Here is a 7,140-nt window from a genome sequence, read left to right on the forward strand (position 1 = left end):
ACATACTCAGTATATTTTTCGTACTGACGCCCTATTTCACGGGGCCTGCATTTCATGCCAGCAGGTGCAGGTAAGCAAGCTGACGGCACCCCTTCTTAGGATCATTGATCAGCGAGAGTTGGCATGCTCCACTTGATCCGGAGCTGCTTTTGATTTTGGTATGATATGTTTGTATATATATATATATATATATATATATATATATATATATATATATATATATATGGGTATGACATGGCTCAGTCCCATCTTTGTACAGTTATATTTCTATTAGAGGTCTGTAGATATTGTGTCTAGTTGGGTTGTATGTGGCCTTGTCGGCTTTCAGTTTTGGATGTATAATTGTCTATAGCTGCCTTGCCGGCTCGCCCACTATATTCTGCATGTATATGTACATATGCCTTGATAGCAGATTTCCTTCATGTATATTATTTTGGTAATGTAACAGATGTTATTCAGGTTCATATCTTAGACGCATGCTTAGGGGTGTTTGACAAGTAGGATTCAGGCACCCATCGCGGCCCATCAGTTTGGGTCGTGACATAGTTGATAGTAGATCTTAAAGTAACTCGAGCGAGGTCGAGTGTAAAATAACTCGAGCGAGGTCGAATGTAAAGTAATTCAAGCGAGGTTGAATATAAAGTAATTCGAGCGAAGTTGAATTTAAAGTAATTCGAGCGAGGTCGAATGTAAAGTAATTCAAGCGAGGTCAAATGTAAAGTATGAAAGGATGGTGGAGAGTAAAAATGCTGCTTTATTCATTGGAGAATATTTACATGTCTGTTTGTTTCATACATATATTGGATTTCTTCGTGTACGTTGGAGAAGTTTCCATGTATCCAGTCCCTTTATCGTTTGGCCTGGAGAAGTAGTCGTCAGGCGGGGCGATGAATTATACTTGAACTTCAAGACGTCCCCTTCATTGACTCATTAAAAAGCTCCCCGAGAAAACCAATTGGGACAAAACCCGGGTAAGGGAAAAATAGTATGACTCGAGGGGCGTCTATTTTCAGAAGTTGAAGTAGTTGAGGTGGGCGACGTTCCAATTATTTTGTAGTAGTTTTCCCTCTATTGTTTCTTGTTGGAATGATCCTTTGTTTGTTGTTGCCGTAATTTTGTATGACCCGTCCCAATTGGTTCCTAGCTTGCCTTCCCTTGAATCTTTGCTTGCCTGTGTTTTGGTTTTGAGTACATAGTCTACGACTTTGAGTGGTCGTATTTTTGCTTTTTTGTTGTAGTACCGCTCTGCTTATTTTTTTTGGGCTACCATTCTTATATACGCCATGTCTCTTCGCTCTTCTGCTTCGTCAAGGTCTTGTTTCCTGTTTTAGTCGTTGCTTGGTCTGCTTTCATTGGAGTATCTCATACTAGGCTTTCCGACCTCGACCGGTATCATGGCATTAGTTCCATAGACTAATGAATACGGCATTTTTTCGGTGCTTGTTTTTGACGTGGTGCGGTATGACCACAGTACTGGCAGTAACTCTGGGCACAATCCTTTGGCGTCCTCAAGCTTTTTCTTTAAAATATTCAGTATTGTTTTGTTGGAGGATTCGGCTTGGCCGTTTCCAGTAGGATGATATGTTGTGGAGAGTATTCGCTTGATATGCCATTTTTCGAAGCACTTAGCAGTCTTCTTCCGTGTGAATTATAGTCCGTTATTGCAGTCGATTTCTTTGGGGATGCCGAAGCGGCATATGATGTTCCTCCATATGAATGTGATGACTTTCTGCTAGCGTATTTGGGCGAATACACCTGCTTCTACCCACTTTAAAAAATAGTCAGTTTAAACTATAAGGAATCGTGTGTTGCCTCGCCCTGCTGGGAGGGGTCCGATAATGTCCATTCCCCATTTGATAAATGGCCACGGTAATGTAACAAAGTGGAGGAGATCGTCTGCTTGGTGTATCATAGGGGCATATTTCTAGCATTGCTCAGAGTTCTTGACGTAGTCAGCGACTTCCTTCTTCATTGTGGGCTAATAGTAACCTGCCCGAATGAGGCATCTGATGAGGGCTCGGTTACTGGTATGGGCCACAATGGCCTTCATGTACTTCTTCGAGGACGCGCCTCATTTGGTTCGACCCTAGACATTTTGCCTCGCCCCCCCCCCCCAAATGTTCTTTTGTACAGGTCGTGATTGATAATGCTATATCTGGCCGCCTACATTCAAAGCTTTTTGGCTTCTTTTTGTCCAATGGGAGTATTCCCTCATGCAAGTATTTTATGGTGCGGTTGCGCCAGTCCCAAGTCAAATTTATAGAGTGTACCTCAAGTTGGTCTATTGACGAGTGGAGGAGGGTGACCACATTTTCTTTAGTGATATTTTTGGTGGCCGCTTCTAATATGGCGAGGCTATCTGCCTCGATGTTTTGTGCTCGAAGTATCTGGTCGAGTCGACATTCATCGAATTTTAGTAGTAGTTTATTAATTTCTACCTGGTACTTTTGTAGCCTCTGCTCTTTGATTTGGAAAGTCCCTGTGACTTTGTTGATAATGAGTTGTGAGTTGTATCTGAGGATGACTCGTCGTGCTCAGTATTTGAGAGCTAGCTTTAGTCCTGCAATTACAGCCTCATATTTGGCCTCATTGTTAGTCATATCGGGGCACCGTATGGATTGGCGGATAACTTCTCTTCTTGGGACCTCGAGTACGAGTCCCAGTCCAGATCCTGACGTGTTGGATGTGCCATTGGTGTATAGGACCCATAGGTCGGGTAGTCTAGGAGGGGTATGAGAACTAAAATCGTTGTTCGTGGCGAGAACTAAAATCGATTTGGAACTAAAATCGGCGATGAAGTTGGCGAGTACCTATGATTTTATCGCTGTTCGTGGCTGATATATTATATCGTGCTCGCTTAATTCTATGGCCCACTTGGCCAGTCTTCCCGACAATTAGGGTCTAAGCTTTCGTGAAGCTATAACCAATGTAAGGCCAATTTCTCAAGGTGGGGGTACCTCATTTTGGTGTCGAACAGGGTTTTACTAATATAATAAATTGGAGACTGCGTACCTTTGTTTTTGCGGACCAATACTACGCTTACCGCAACTTTTGAGACGACCAAGTATATTAGGAGGCGTTCGCTAGGTTCTGCTTTGGCAATCAGTAGTGGCGAAGACAAGTATGCCTTTCGTTCCATCAAGGCATCGATGCATTCTTAATTCCACTGGAGCTTGTTGTCTTTTTTTAGCATGTTGAAGAGCTTGGGGCACCTGTCGGATGACCGTGAGATGAACCTTGACAGGGCGGCTATACGGCCAGACAGTTTTTGCACCTTTTTCTTGTTGGTTAACACTTTAGGTATCCCTTCAATGGCTTTGATTTGATCTGGGTTGACTTCGATGCCTCTTTGTGACACCAAGGAATCGAGAAATTTGCCTGAGGTTACGCCGAAGGCACATTTTTCGGGGTTCAATTTCATGCCGTACTGCCTTAATATACCGAAGGTCTCTGTCAAGTGGTCGATGTTGTCTTCTTTCCTTTTTGATTTAACCAATATGTCATCGATGTAAACTTCCATTGTTTTGTCGAGTTGATCCTTGAACATCTTGGTAACCAACCTTTGGTACGTTGCCCCTGCGTTCTTCAACCCGAATGGCATGACTCTATAACAGTACGTTCCCTAATAGGTGAAGAAAGTAGTTTTTTCCTGGTCCTCCTCCTCCATGAGGATTTGGTTGTAACCCGAGTAAGCATCCAAGAAGCTTAACAATTCGTGCCCCGCTGTTGCGTCGATGAGCTGGTTGATGTGAGGCAGTGGAAAGGAGTCTTTTGGGCAGGCTTTGTTTAGGTTTGTGAAATCCACGCACATACGCCTTTTCCCGTTTTTCTTTTTTACCATGATCACATTGGCGACCCATTGAGGGTATTTGATTCCCGGATGGAATCGTTGGTGAGTGGCTTATCCACTTCATTACTGACGGCCTCGTTGATTGCGCCGTTGAATTTTTTTCTTATTTGCCACACTGGTGGGTAGAGTGGATCGATGTTCAACTTGTGTGTGGCAACATCTTTCGGGATACCCAGTATATCTGCATCGGAGAAGGCGAACAAATCGGCATTGTCAATTAAAAAACTTATGAAATTTACCTGGTTTTGAGAGTTTATGTCCGATGTAAGCCTTTTTGCTGCTGTCGCTATTATCCGGTTGGACGGGATCGAGGTCATCTATCGTTGACTCAATGGATTCCACGATGTCGGGGCCCCTGATGACGTCTATTTGTGCGTTGAGTCTGGTCCCCGACTTTGGTAATTGCTATGCTTCTGAGTCTGTTCCCTTTAGAAGATGAGTGTATGTGCAATCCTGTGCAATACAATAACATTCTTGGGGGGTGCGTTGTTCGCCTCAGATGCTGAATATCCCCCATGGAGTAGGGAACTTGATCACTTGATATAGGCTTGACGGGATGGCCCTCGTGATGTGTATCCTTGGACGCCCTATGATGGTGTTGTAAGCTGTGTCTTGGTTCATGACATTGAATGTTGTTTCTACGGTGACGCCCCCAGCCAGAGTGGGTAACGTTATCTCCTCAGAGGTTCTCTCAACTGCATTGTTAAAACCTATCAGTGTTATGCAATGTGCTACTATCTTGTCTTTGAGTGTTATTTGTGTGAGGACTCGAGGGTAGATAATACACGCGCCGTTTCCGTCATCTACCATTATTCTTTTCACATCAATATCTAAAATACGTAAAGTAATAACAAGAGAATCGAAATGAGGGAAAGTCAAACCATCGATATCTGATTTATCGAAGAGGATACTGTCTCCAAGATCGTCGTACCATTCGTGGGTGATCGACCGCTTTAGTTTGTGTGTGGTAGTGAACTTCACATGGTTGATCGTTGCTTCATCGCCCCCTCTGATGATCATTTGGATGGTGTGGGTGGGAGAGGGTGGCTTTGGGGGGCCATGGTGTTGTTCGCATCTGCGGCCGAAGTTGGCTCATCCACGGTCGCTCATCAGTTCCCGCAGGTGCCCTTGGTTTAGCATGTTTACTACCTTTTGCCGTAGAGCTATGCAATCCTCGATTTTGTGACCCTGCTCCTGCTAAAAATCACAGAGGACGTTCGACTTTCGGGTACTTGGGTCGGACTTTATCTTCTGTGGCAACTTCACCTTTGTGCCAAGCTTCTCTAGTGCGTACACTATTTCTGAAGGGGAAACAGAAATATTGTGAGCAGATAAGAGTGGAGGCATACCTCTTTCGTTTCGCTGAGTCCCTGTATGTGGCCTAGACAACCCTTTCGCATGTCGAGGAGACGGTGGGATGGTTGTTCTAACGTAAGGTTAATGTCTTTCTCAGTTGTGACGGGAACCTGACTTATCTCTTCGACCGTTGTTACAACGATATTTTCTAGACTCTATTTGAACTGATGTCAGCCATTGGGTCGGACCGTTAAGGTCGTCCTCGTTGGCTCTCACCTCGGCACAATAGGCATTGTGGATTTCTTCCCAAGTGGTGGGAGGGCATTTCATGAGCCTGCTTAATAACTTTCTGCTTAATAACATTCTGGAAAGCTGCTACCGCTATCCCTTCTGATACATTTGGTATGCTGATTCTCACCCTGTTAAACCAGGCGAGAAAGTCTCTGAGTCCTTCGCCGGGCGATTGCCTAACGACGAATATATCATTCACCCAGACCTCCGCCTTTTTAGCCCCGTCATGGGCGGTGACAAACTTGTCGGCCATTTCCTCGAACATTGTTTTTTACCGTGCCGGCAGTTATGAATACCAGGTTAAGGTTCCCCCCATTAGGATTTCGCCGAACGTTTTCAGTAACACTGATAGTACTTGCTCCTTCGAAAGGTCATTGCTCTTCACTGCTATGACGTAATAGATGATATGATCTTCGGGGTCTATAGTACCATCGTATATCTTCAAGTACGGTGGCATTTTGAAGGTCTTGGGAATGTCATGTGGACCCGCTTCCTCGTTGTATGGTTGTTCGACGAACCGGCCAACGTCTCATTTAGGTAGCAACTTTGGGGCGCCCATTATCTTATCGACCCTTTCTTGATGCTCCCTCATCTGATCGTGGAGTGCTTTGGTTTCGTTTTTCATTTCTTCCATTTTCTTTAGAATGGCTGCAAGTGCGTCATTACTTGCATCAACAGTGGTATGAGTGTTACCTGTTTGGGGGTCGGGCTATTGCTAGTGATCGTTGTGATATCTGCTTGTGCGATGTTTCTGTTCTCCCTTTGAACGGGTTTGTCGAGTATGTTGTTTAGAGTACTTGTCAACCACTCTTCCAGTAATTCTTTTACTTCTGATGGTGCTTCCTCAGCTGTAGACGTATAGGCTCCCTTTTCGCGTGAAGTCGTTACGCTTTCATGAGGGGGAGGTGAATCACTCCGCCTGGGTGTAGCGCTTGGCGTCATGTTCTCGTTATCTTTCCTACCATCTTCGTTGATGGTGTTCAAAATATTGGTAGTGACGCCTGCTATTGCTTTCAGCCTTGCATATCCTTTTCCTGCCATCGTTAGTTTGTGCAAATGATGAGAAGATGACTATTTCTTCTTCTTCTTATTCTTTTATCTAGAAGGAACTAAAATTTTAACTAAAACCTCCCCACAGACGGCGCCAAATTGTTTGACCACAAAAGTGTTAAACCTTTTAGTTAAACCAATTAATGATGAGTTAAAGGGCAAGTTTTAGTCGAACTTAATAAATTCTAGACCGAATGCAACAAAATACTTGCGAGACGAGTAGTGCTTAAGAGCATTAAATAACAAATTTAATATTCAGTGATTTGCAGTGAATATGATAGTATGAGTAATAAATGTAGATGATGGAAATATGTGTAATAAGAAAAGATCTACCACCCAATTATTGTATGATTGGAATCTTCCTTTATCCCGTTAGCGACGTGAAAAAGAGAGAAGTGAAGATGGATGTGGAATCTTCGGGTCTTGTGAACAAAAATTGAACAACGTGTGCTTAAATAATATTATCAGTGAACAAGATAACTTTTGTATATTTTGTTTTGTCAACCTTAACAATATGTTCTTATCAAAAAGTGAAGATCCTCTTTTTGTTCTCTATCTCTTGATATTTATAAGGGATATTTCTCAAAAATCCTAAAAAGTACAACATAAAGAATATCCAAAAGAATATTCCTTATGCCTATCTGTGAACCTAT

Source organism: Nicotiana tabacum, chromosome 8 (assembly GCF_000715075.1).
Source record: "Nicotiana tabacum cultivar K326 chromosome 8, ASM71507v2, whole genome shotgun sequence".
NCBI lineage: Eukaryota > Viridiplantae > Streptophyta > Magnoliopsida > Solanales > Solanaceae > Nicotiana > Nicotiana tabacum.